Source organism: Hirundo rustica, chromosome 6 (assembly GCF_015227805.2).
Source record: "Hirundo rustica isolate bHirRus1 chromosome 6, bHirRus1.pri.v3, whole genome shotgun sequence".
NCBI lineage: Eukaryota > Metazoa > Chordata > Aves > Passeriformes > Hirundinidae > Hirundo > Hirundo rustica.
Genome location: NC_053455.1, coordinates 41,757,838 through 41,770,848, shown reverse-complemented (window position 1 = coordinate 41,770,848; position 13,011 = coordinate 41,757,838).

Genomic DNA, 13,011 nt, shown 5'->3' with positions numbered 1-13,011 from the left:
AGAGCTGGGGTAGTGGTGCAAGCATCCCCACCCCAAGTCCCACCACCCTTTGTTAGTCCCTGCTCAGCCCCCTGGCAGGTGATGAGAGATGAACTGGAAACTTGCCCACGCAGGGTGTGGCACAGGCACTAAAGGCTGAAGTACAGAAGCCACAGCCATGGTGGGGACTTGTCCTGCCTGTGTCTATGATGGTCTTTAATATCTTAGGATACAAAGGGGATTGCAGTCTACAGGATTCTCAGACAACCCCCCATTTTCCAGCTTGAAATGCTCTTTTAAATGTATTTAAAAAAAAAAAAAAATCCAAACACTATTAAATGCAAAGAAATCATGAAAAACAACAAGGAACAAAAGCTCTCAATCCTAGCTGAGCACTGCACAGACAGGAACCTGCTCTGACGTACATGAGCACCCCATAGGGATTAACTCTCTCCTGCCCAACAAAGCTAGCCTTCTAGCTTCTACTTTGCAGCACATTTTGTGTGCTATAAATGTGTTTAATCTAGCCAGATAGGGAGATTAAAATGTACAGGCTTAGTACCTATCTGCAGTTATCCCCACCTAAAAAACCCTCACAATCCTGGTCCAGGACTTTTCTGCCTATATGACAGATGAAAAAAAAAAAAAAAAAAAAAAAAAAATCCGTGTGAATGAGAAACAAGAATCAGGCAGCAGAAGTCTAAAGGAAAACGACAAGGAGAAGCTCTTAGAGTATTTTTCCCCTTTGCTTTCCTGTAGCCAATATGCAGAAGGGCATCTAATGCATGTCTACTACCAGCCAGTTATTATTTTCTTACCCTCACCCCTTAACTGAGGTTCCTAAAGCCCTTTGCAGCCACTGCTTCACCAGTCTCAGGTACCCTCAGGAGACAGCTGGTGTCACTAACCTGCTTATAAAAAGGGGGGCAGTGAGCCACAACTGTGTGTAAAGCCACCTAACAGGCAATTCTTGGAACACAAATTAGGAGGTGGGATTCTGTTTTGACTTTAACCTTCAAGCTAGGTTTCCTCCTTTCCCCAAACCTGCAGTGCCAAACCACTGCAGTATCAAACATGCAACAGCATCCTCCATCTTCTTGTCATCATTGGTACCACATCAGAGTGAAGGGTCATGTAGGCTGCAAGCCTCCAGACCCCCACCTGCCTTTCAAGGAGATTGCTGTTAGAAAGGTGAACCAGGGGATTCATGCTTTGGGCTATTTGCATTATCCTTCATGTCTATAATGGAGCATCATCACTGAGGAGGGAACTACACAGAAATCACTTGCTTTAGGTGCTGCATCTCTCCTGTGTTTAAGCACCTATGTTTAAGCACTCCTGTGTTTAAGTGAGAAGATCTGATGTTTTTTCCCAATGTACCCCATACTTTTATTCCAATGTCTTTTCCTTGCATCTGTGGGCAATTCAAAATCTCACCACGAGACCACCTGTGCAGAGATACAGCCCACAGAAGGTCTCAGTTGTTGCTGCAGCAAGAACCCGTGTAGAAGTATTCTTCCACAGCCGTGGCAATTAAAGCATAGCATTGCCTAAGCGTGCTCGTCCTTCTCACCATGGTCCGCAAATTTTGAGTTCTCTCTTTTTTTTACTTTCAGGTCTGACTGGACACAACCAGCATCTCGGGGTGCCTGTATGGGAGATGTGTAGAGATTGTCTCTCTCTTTCACTGACAACCCATCACTGTGGTGCAGCACAGGACATGAGCAAGAGGCTCCATGGCATTGAGATGGCAGTGAAAATCCTGAAACAGAGGCAAAATCCTTGGAGACAGGTGTGTCATAACAGGTATGGTGTTTTCTCTGAGAAAGCCAAGTGTAAAATATTTGCTAACTTACACTCAAAAAACAAAATATAAATTCTCCCCCAGGAAAAAAAGTGGGGAAATGAATTTTTGGGAAAAGGGGATTTATAGCAGGGAATTTCTCATGTCTGCACATCTGTTTTATAAATGGAAAATATTCATGAACTCTATCCAATCACTTAATTGAAATATTTTCCCAAAACACCACATCTACTTTTCTTAATTCTGAGATGGTACCATTCTGAATCTATACTTTGAGTTCATCCTAAAATAAGATAAAACTACGTTAAGGATGGCTAGCTAGCATTGCAGGAGTGTGGTACGAGACATAATTTTTCATACATTACATGGAAAGTATGGTGGACCAATACTGAACAAAGCATGCCAGCAAGTTTCTGGATGATGTTGCTAATCAGTGTGCCCTGTGTCTCATGTGCTTGTGCTCTCCACACATCAGTGTAGTGTAGAAGTCCTGGGGGAAGCACCATAAGTGCCAAACGGGACTTTTCCTAGCCTTCCACTTGAGTGTGTTGAAAGCCCTTGCCCTCTGCAAGAGTCTGTCTAAGAGCAAGTGCAAACTTTGAGTGCGATGTCTCTGAGGGTATTATGGCACGAGATTGGTAAGAAAAGAGGGAGAAATCATTAGCTGATAATCAGAACGTGAAAAAAATAATTTCAGTAATTTTAGGCTTGTGTTGCTCAAAAGCCAGCATCCATTGACATTTGAGAGGAAATGAGAACTTCTCAGTTAAGATCAAGCAGACATCAGTGTTGTTCAATGCTTCTTAAACACTACAGGGGGTGGCTTAAAATCCCTTTAGTGCTCCTAATTCCTGTGTCCTAGGAATCTCTCCTAATGTCTATCTCTAGAAAGTCCAATGAAGTCTGATTTTCATACTGGTTTAAGTGTCCTGAATCTTGGCTTGAAACCTAAAACCTTCCTCACCCGTGGCCTTCCTGTCAGTGGTGAGACAACAAGATCACAGATCCTCTTAAGCATCTTAAGCTAAAACCCCTTTCTTCCAGTGCTGCTCTTCTTGTCTCCATTTGCTAATTGTGAACATGGGAACTTGATAGCCAGAGACCTCATTCTACAGCCTTACAGATCTCCAGATTACATGACCTTAATTAAATTGAGGAGAGCAGAGGGACAGGAATTAATATTAAAAAAAAAAAAAAAAAAGGAAAAAAGGAAACAACAACAACCTAACCCCCAGAAATCAAATCCATGACAATGACTTTAAATGTGTAGCATGTGGTCAGTGACATATGAGTCACTTGGGCCCATCTTTATAAGAGTTGCAAAATATGAATAAAACACCCAGCTGGCATGGTGCCACAGTCCCTGTAGCTATATCAGAGCATAACAGCAGCCTGCATTGTCAGCTAGAGGCTTATTGTCATCAAGGCTAGCAGAAATCCTAGTCCTGGGGCTCAGCTAAGAGTCATCCTATACCTCAGCCTCCTATTGCAAGTCTTCTTTGGAGCTGTCTTCCACAGCTGTATTACTTTTTATACCCCCATTTCATTTTCATGATTCCAAGAGAATCCAAAAGAAGGAGTAGAAGGTATGATGTCTCTCCTCTCATATTATCCACAAAACACACAGCTCTGGAGTGCAGGTTCAACCTATGCTTGCTTGATGTTTCTGGGCTAACGTGGAAGCTGGTTGCTGCCTGCCACGTCTAACAGTCCAGTCCGCTTTATGAGATGTTACCATGGACCTTGGCCAGGTCCATCCAGGTTCTCCATTTGGAGGTATGAGTAGAGTGTGGCCAGTGCTGAACCATCGCACTTGCTGTCAGCAGCACTGAGAGGTCCTCTGTGGAAAGGAGATTGTGTGCAAAGGGTATCGGCAAAGCCTTCAAAGAGGTTGAACTGGCATCTGCCGGGAATGACGTTGGTTACAGCTGACTCCGCTCCAGCTAGATGGATAGATTAGATAAAGCAACCCAGGTGCCCTCTAGCTCTGCTACTGTGTGACAACCCCCTGAGAGCAGTCTGTGCCACCATTAGCTCGATGAGCCATCACAACCAAAACATAAAGAGAAGGCAAGAGCCTATTTTGGTTTGGGACGAGAGCTCGTAGTAAATTAGCGTACTTCCAAACTTCTGATAGAGTAGATACAGCTGTAGCGCAACTGCAGAAGTTGGTAACCTGCCATAGTTTAAAACCAGGGTCCATCTCCTCCTCTGTTGCCAAGGAGCAGACTAGAGGGAGGTTGTAAGGGCAAGATGAGTTTTACAGAAGTGGCTGGTCTTCTGTGCTACGTCACTCTTTACCGGTGTGCTGACATTGCAGCCGCGCTGTGCTAAAAGGTCACATCCATTCAGTTCCCATGTTGTGGCACCCGGTTCCCCCAGGGAGTCACACAGCACACGTAGTTAGCTATTTCGGCTAACTCACTCCCGCCTCTGGCCCCAGGTGAAGCAGCTATTTCCCTTGGAGAGGAAACCTGGAAGAGGGAAGAGTTTCCATGAGGCTCAAGATGAACAGTTGGGAGCACTAGCCCAGTGACATTGCTCAGCAGCAGTCCTTAGCCTCTAATCCCTAAAAGAAGGGGTTTCATCTTACAGGCTCTGAATGGGAACAACACATGAATTCCCAAATGAGTGAGGGCATTACGTAACGATGAGGCAACTGATCTCATGTTCATATCGATGAGAAGGAGAGGAGCCCTCCCCCGCATCTTTTACCAGAGCAGACAGTGAGCAGGGTTTCCTTAATGGGAATCCCTCCACTGCTTCTCCCCCAATTCCCAAGCTCCTGTGTGTGGGGTGTGCCGCCTGTGCATCAGATGGGCAGAATGAGGCTGTCGACTTATTTTTCATTCAAAGGTTTAGCTGAAGATAGATTTGAACTCCACATGTATATTTCAAAGGAAGTTTTTTCAGCAAGTATAGTAGGCTTAGCCTGAAATGCCCACCTCTATCCACCCCTCTCCCTCTGGAGAAACGAGGCAGATCAGTTTGTTGCCTTTCACTACATCTGTTTGTAAGAAAGTTGTGAGAGAAAAGCTCAAATATGTGGGCTGAACACTCCAAGATAAAAAATAACAAAGCCAAAAAACCACCATGATCCTCTTAAGCCATCTGACAGCTTGTGGTTCACCCTGATGTTGGTGAGGACCAGTTGGGGAAGGGCTTTGTCCTTTCCCAGCAGTGTCATGCGTGTGTGTGTGTGCAAGGCAGGTTAAAAAATACTCTGGTTGGGAGCTCTCCCACATTCTCAAACTTTTCAGCATCTTCCATCACCTAACTTTCAGTTTTTCTGAGTTTAGAAGTGTTTACAAGTCACTGGTTGATGTCACCCTTTAACTCCCCCAGCTACTCCTGCTCTATGCTGCTGGGTAAGGGAGCTTGACTTACCCAGGTCAGGCCACCACAGAAGCAAGAGAAACCTGAGGAACATCTGGTCCCAGTGCTTTCCTACCTGTCAGATCACATCTGTTCTCTCTGCATGCAAGTTTGGGGAAAATTTGGTGCATTAATGGGTTTTCCCAGGATTCTGGGAGTTTATTGTATGTGCAGATCTGATAAATTAGATAACTGCCATAGCTGGTGAGGACCAGCTCCGTCCTAGGAGGCTACAGAGGAAGCTGACCTTCCCCATGTGGTGGGACTGGGGAGAGGGGCTGAGCCCTGACCAGGAGATGGAGGATAAGAGACAGGTCATGGCCCTTCAGGAGTGGATTTCCCCAGTGTCACCAGGACAGCACTCTGGGAGAAGAGCTAAAGCTCCCTGCACTAGGTATCTGAAGAGCTATGCTGGAGCCTCCTTTGGCCTCTCCTCCCCAGAAAAGGGAAGCTTTGGGCTAGGGCTGACTCAGCAGGGGACAAGAACAAGGACACCCCCCGGGCAGCGCTACCAGCACCAGGGTTGAGCGGCAGCACGGTGACCACAGGCAGCTGCCAGCCCAAGCCCCAGGTGCCCACTCACCACAGCCAGACTGAGCACAGGAGTGACTGCAGCATGGAAGGGCCTTGGAGGCTGCTGGGGCTGCCTCCCCCGCACCACGCTGGATGCCAGATGGGGAGGGCAGCTCTGACTAGTACATGTCCCTCCATGAGAGAGTAATAGGAAGATTACTGGGATTTGTGATTTTGTAAATGGTCCTGCCTGTGGGGTAGCTAAGCAGAAACATCTAGGAGAAAAAAATTGGGAGCATCTTCTTGATCATATGAAGGGTGTGGCCCCATGACAGGAAAACTGGCTTTGTGTCCCAGCAATGCCACAGACCATATCTACAGTCTTGGGTAAGTCACTCAACTTCCATTTACTCATCTATAAAGTGCAAAGGGCTTCCTCCTTTTGTCTTTATTATTTTCTTTTTTTTTTTCTTTCTCTTTTCACATACTGAGCTCCTTGGGCAGCCTCTTAATACCTCGCATGTCTGGCTCCTCACATGTTATGGTGCAGATCTTATTCGGTTGTTTACTTCCTCCCATAACATAAATGAAAAATCACTATTCGCATATCCTTGTAGGAATACTGAGATTGGGAGAGGCTATTTTGAGAATGACAGGATGGAGGGGGGAAAAAAAAGGATTTTGTTAAACTGCAGTCATTGCCCTTCCTGAGTGAGGCTGAGTTAGAATCCTAAAATTGGGCAGTAAATGCTACTTTTTTTTCTGTGTCCATCCCTTCTTTCATCCATTCTGAGCTGAACCTTTCTGCTGCAGTGTATGTTCTGTCCTCAATTAAAAAAAAAAAAAAAAAGGAAAAAACCCCACAAAATAAAATAAACCCCTGATAATATAATTCCTCTTCCACTGTCTGAGTCTCTGCACCAGGGAACTGTGAACAATTTCCCAGTGCAAACAGCCCCCTGTGTAAAAATAGCAACACAACTGCAAACTTCAGGGTAATCACTGCCTGATTTCAAAATATTTGTTCTGCTGCTGCCCTGTCCTTTATCTCTCAGGCCTCTATATGTCACTAAAGCAACATTCGACAGCTCCTCGCCAGGTCTGCCTCCTCCAATGTGCTCCATCATTATTAATGGAAACAATCTCCATCTCAGAGTATTTAAAAATATACCCTTTTCTAAATATAGGCAATCTGTGTGTGCTTAACTACTACAGGGCAGAATGAGAGGGACCAAAATATTGACATGCACGGGGTGTGTATAATTTGTTTTGATTCCTGCTCCTCACCCCCCACCACCCCCCCCCCCCCCCGCCACCCCCCAGTGCCGATCTGTTTATTACCCACACCTTGGAGGAAAATCTGACATTATTTAGCATGAGGAATGTAGCTGCTGCTTGGAGCCTGGAGTTTCCTTTGTTTATTTTTCCGTCCTCTGTCCAAACGGTGTCAGTGAGAGTGGAGCTTACGGAGCTATTTATAGCCTCTCGCCACACTAGGCTGCACCTTGCCAGCAGCAGCAGCAGCAGCCCCCGGGGGGGACGGGACAGGGCAGGGCACAGGGACCCGGGCAAGGAGAGGAAGGCAGGGGAAAGCCTGGAAGGCAACGAGGGGCAGGGAGCAGAGCAGAGGAGGTGCGTGGAGTGGGTGACCATGGCATGTAAGGCGGAGAGGAGCTGGGGGCGTGTGGACCACGAGAGCTGTCTCCAGCGCTTGACAGGGGACAGAAGCTGTTCTGGAAGAGATTAGGTAGCTATTTCCTGGTTACTATGGGGGCTTTGAATGAAATCCTATTGAGACAAACTTTGCCTGGGGGAGTACTTGGGAGCTGGTCAGAGAGAGACCTACCTTTTTGGGGGGATGCAGAAACATCCCATCTCACCCAGTAGAGCAGGAGAATCTAAAAAAAGAGGAGTTTGCCCCAAGGGGAGGGGGCTGCAAGTTCAGTGAGAGTCATAAATGGGGCTGGGAACTCTGGGCTTATGTGGCCTGTTGACCCAGGGGACTGACTGCAGTGTGCTCCCCAACCCTTCCCTGACATCATCCCTTTTTGGGGGTGCCAAGCTCTGACCTTGGCTGGAGCAAACAGGCAGAACCATGGCATGTGCATGGCACCCCCCAAGAGGGTCCTCGTCAGCTTCCTCAGCCGTCACTGAGCCTTTGCTCCCTCTGCCATGCCCGGCCTCCCTTCCCGGGGATCCTGCTCTTTCCCGTGTCCCACTGGGGACGTTTTCCCTTCCCTGTTTGTGGGTGGATTTGATTCATGCCTGGTTTTATATGCAGACGTGTGCTGGTGGCAGTTCCCTAGAAGGGGGTGAGGGCAGTGTACCCACTGACAGAGGCGGCTCTGGGGCTTGGTTTGCGGCTGTGTTCTCTTGTTGTTAGCATTAATAAGCTTGCCCTTGGTGCAGTCTGCAGGGCTTGAGGTGCTGACTAAGGAGCAAAAATCCAGGGATGGTAGAGAGCGGGAAAGAGGGCTTGATTTGGGAGCGTGTGTGCGTGCATTCTCTCCCCTGAGCACATGTCCAGAGCCTAGGGCCACCCCATTTTTCTAACGGGGTGCAGGGGAAAAGCTGCAGTTTCTGCTTGAGGTACTGCTTGAGCTGGCAGGGAGAGCTGGGCTGGCCAGATGGAGGGATGAGAGGGAGGCAGGGAGAGAGAGAGAGGCAGGCAGGGATGGGAGGAGGGAGAAGGGAGCTAGACACCTACGCAAACACAGAGTGAGAGGAGATCCTTGGATGCAAACACAGACACAGGCGTCCTCCTCCTCCTCACATGCCCCTGATTCATTTCCACATGCCATACACGTGACATGCTAATTCAGGGCTACTACAGAACTCCAGGGCGAGAGAGGAACAGGAGAGAGAAATAAAACCCAGTAAGGCACCAATCTGCAGATTTTTAAAGGGGATTCAGCGCAGCTTAGCCGCACCCCCGCCCCGCGCTCTCTCCGGGGGGGCCGAGCCCGGGTGGCCTCGCCGGCAGCCCCCCCCGCCTCCTGATGCCCCCACGCAGCCCCACACCACCACCTTGCGGGAGTGGCTCCACGTGAGCCCCGCGCACGGAGGCAGCGCACGGCCCTGGCCGGGACACACGCGGTTACATCAGCCGCACGCTCCCCTCCGCGCCCCTGCGGCACCGCCGCGCCGGGGCGCATCAGCCCCTGCCTCCCTTCCGCGCCGGGGGCCTGCCGAGCGCCGCTCTATTTTTAGGCACGGGCACGTAAGCCCTGCTTGCTGGGGGGCGGAAAAACTCCAAACGACCCCGTTAGGAACCCGGACATCCCCAAGGTAAATGTAGCTACCCGGCCGAGGGGCAGGATATGCTCCCCGCCGCAGCCCGCTCCCCCACCGCCGGCCCCGGCGCTTCGTGCCCCTGCCCACCTCCATTCCCAAGCCACGGCAGGCTGCCTGCCCTGACTGTCTCAGTCACATCCCCACTGTCACAAGGAGCTGAAAAGGAGGGAAGGTGAAATAGCAAATACAGCTGTGGCTGCAGTGGGCTCAAGTAACTCTGGCAATATGACTGCTCTGACCCCACAAGGGTTTACACCAGGGTGACGGATAGGACAGTTTTATCCTCTGTACCTGTACCTTTGCTTGGTTTATGCAGTGCTTTCTTACCGTCCACTCTTCCAACGCTGGGTCCAAAAGGAATGAACCACCTGGATTCATAATTTCTATCGTGCAGAAATAACATCAGTACAAAGAGCTCTGCAGCCCATCACCAGCCATCTTCCTCCCACTCTCTGTTTAAGGCTGCATCGATGCAAAGACCCGAAGAGCTTCACCCTCTCAGGCACCATCAGGTGTGCCAGAGACATGGGCAAGGGAAAGCAATTTTCCTCTTCAGAGCCTCCCCAGCAGGGGTGGGCAAGGACTCTCATCTCAGCCACCCCAGACGAGCTGAACAGGGGACAACGTCCCCGGACCACAGCAGAGCAAATGTGGTCAGCAAGAACGAGCACCCTCTGCACTGCACTTGGGAGTGGTGGTGGAGGACCAGCAGGACTGGACCTCTCCCAACAAACAACCGGTGATGGTGGGGGCTCCCAGTGCCCTTTGGAGTCAGCCCTGATCACCCCCAGCTCCCCTTGTGTCAGGTCAGTTTGGTAGGGGCTCCTTGGGCATGACACAATGAATTCAGCAGAGCTGATGTCTTTGTAGCACAGAGAACCAAGGGTATTTTGGGTTGTATTGTATCCTTTGGATGTCTTTGCTAACTGGACTAACCCTCCAGACATTTCTAAGAGGAGCTCCAAATCTAGCTAGACAAAAGCATCTTTGCCCTCTCCTGGGCAGAACCTTGTGTGCTTTACCTTTGAAAAGCATACTGGAGAAGTTTGGGATGCAGTCCTGGTAATTTGCTCCTGTGAACAGGTGGTGGTGACAATTTTTTCACCAAGTGTTGAGTCCCCTTCCAGTTTTGGGAGCCAAAGGAGCTGGCCCCTTCCCCCAAGAAAGATAAGTTGAGAAGCTCCTTTCTCCTGCATTTCTGAGGAGGAAAGAGAGATCTAGTTTACTGGCTTAGCTCTCCCCACGTGTGGAGGGGCTTTATTTTCTAGACTGAATATTTTGAACCAAGACCTAGGAAGGAGAATACACAGCAATTTCAGGTTTAGCTGCCATTGCTTGTATTAGAGACACTCTGCTCACTAAGAAGAAGAAATTTGTCTTGGTTCATGCAAAGTACGAAAGAAGGTGGAAAGCATTCAAGTGAAATATTCCACATAAGTATTTTAAACTGACAGTCACATGAACTAAAACATCCCACAAGCTATATAAGACTGTGTAAGGCTTACTGAAAAACAAGGCTTTCTGTCTAAGGCAGAAGAAACAAAGGTCATTCATAACACCCACCACTGTTTGTATTTTTAAACTTTTATTATGTCCATTCTCAGAAGCCCTAATCATGATTGAGGTCTTTGTGTGTACAGATTTAAAGGTAAGATACCAACCCAGAAATGTTTTTGATGATGTAGGCAGACTGTTACACTGAAAAGGGTTGCAAACATGCACATGCATAAGTGTGTCTGTGTGGTTTATGTCTAGCATCCTGTCTCCTCATGGCACCACAGTACTAGATGCTCCCCCCAAAAATAACAAAGAAATCCTTGACCAAAGAATGTGCAACTGCAAGTAAGGACCAAACTGCCCTGAGTGCTTAGTTTGAGCCTAATGTGCTGCCACACACATGCCAGCATTGGAGTCCTGGAGTCCTGCCTCTCCCTTTCTCCAGTAACAATGAGACAGCAATCCTTCCCTTGCAGAAACAAAGATTTTATTTTTCATAATTATATTAATACCTGGTCTTCCCTTATGCTAGCAATTTGGTTGATTTCTTGTTTATTGTGTTTCACCTTCTACCATCTATAATTCAGCCACATAGCCCCCAGGAGGTGGAGAACTAAATCTTCATTTTACAGAGACTTGCCTAGGAAAGGAGTGATATGATAGCTGGAATTGGATCTCTGGCATTCCTTGTTCCCAACCCAAGACACAATCCCAGAAACAGTAAACCCACAAGCTGTGATGCCAGGGCTGTTGCTGGCTTTTGGAGGTTTGTTCTGGCTTCTGGCTCCTTGAATTTTGCCATGAATAACAACTGCAGGATGTGACCCTGACTGTAAATGAGGTCCATGGGTGGGTTGTGTACTGTTGATCTTGCTTCTTCTCCTCTGGTCTTTAATCTTGTATTTCCAAAATCAAAGTGTTTTACCTGGATCCTCTCAGGAGTCCCTCGTGGATTAGGTCATGGGATTCATTTCAGTTCTCAGAAAAACTGATTCTTGTGATTAAACTGCTACCATAGTCGACCCCAGAAAATCCTGTGTTAGGGACTGGAAGGGGTGAGGAGAGAAAAGGCTGTGAAGAATCAGCTCCACTCACGCTCTTTTTCGAGTGTCTGAGCCATATAGGTCAGGCAGAAGCCATTTGCTGTGCTGTACCTGCTCCATGGATGAGCAGAGGACTGCACTTTGCATATGTGTCAGCTGCCTTACTTTTCAGTTTGGTTCAATTAGCTAAACCCTTCTTAAAACCTTGTAAAAATATATAGCCCTCTATTGCTCAAGCTACTGCTGCCTTTTTTTTTTTTTTTCCTTATTTAAAAAAAAAAAAAAATCTTTTTCTTTTTTGTGTTTCTTTGCGTGCTGTCGTTTCAGCTCATCCTTCAAACACCCCGGCCATCTCTTCGGGTGCCGTGGGCTATTTTTAACCTCTGCGCAGGTTCGAGCGAAGCCTCCCCGCGCCCGAGTCCCCCCGCCGGGGTGCGGAGGGGGGTGGCGGTGCGGAGCAGGGAGCGAAGTCAAGCCACAAGGGGGCATGTGCTCTTCTAATTCATAAAATGTGCCTTCATTGACAAAAAAAAGCTGAACAATTGGTGAATGGTGTGTGCATAAGTTAATGGTGCTGGAGAGCACACGGGTAGTGACGGGGGAGCTTTGGCACGGGGGCTTGTGCCCAGGGAAACAGAGAGATGGGGAGGAGTGGTGGGGACCTAAAGGGCACCTGGGGTCTCCGTGCCTCTCTCCTGCTGAAGCAGGGAGCTCTGGTGAGGGGAGAGTCAGAGAGCCTAGTTCTGCTCCCAGATTCCACTGAAAGTAATGGCAGTGGCAATTCTAAAGCCAGGAAGATCTTAATAATAGTCACAGGCTCGAGCTGGCTCTGGGGATGCCTTGTTGTGGTTTTTTTAAGGTTTTGTAGCAAATGCTCTCAGCTGCCAAACATTTTTAATTCCTTCACTAGGTGACAGTAGAGGAGACTAATAGCTAAGAAGAATATTTACAAGCAGAATATATGTTTCTAAGCAAACTTGGCATCCCCCTCCACCTCCCAGCCTGTTGTGGCCGAATCCATCCTCACCACGGTAAGTTCCCCACCTTTTGCTGTTTCTTCCTCCCCTACAGCACTGTGTTGGGGCTTAGGTGGTTTCACCAAAGGGCAACCATTGCAGAAGGAAGAGAGAGGGGCTGAGCAATGAACAGGAAGCTTGGACCCCTGGGAATGCTTTAGCCCAGCCCTTCTGTGGTCTCAGGCATGAGTGGGTACTCTGATGAATTAGAGCACCAGGAACTGCTAGAGACCACTTTAAAGTCTTGCTTTCAAACAAATTTCCCAATGAAATGGATAAAAGAAAATATGAGATAAGCAGGAGCTTTTCTGTCTGAGGATCTCACAGTAAATATTTGGTTTATTGGCTTTTTAGAGCCCTATATTCTCAATCCAAAATGGAGCCAGATGTGCTGGGAGTCAGTTTATAACTTTCCAGGGTATGGAGTTCAGCCAGGGATGAATTTGTCAAAAGAGAATTGCTCAAGATGGTCCTAAGCGATATCAGGATC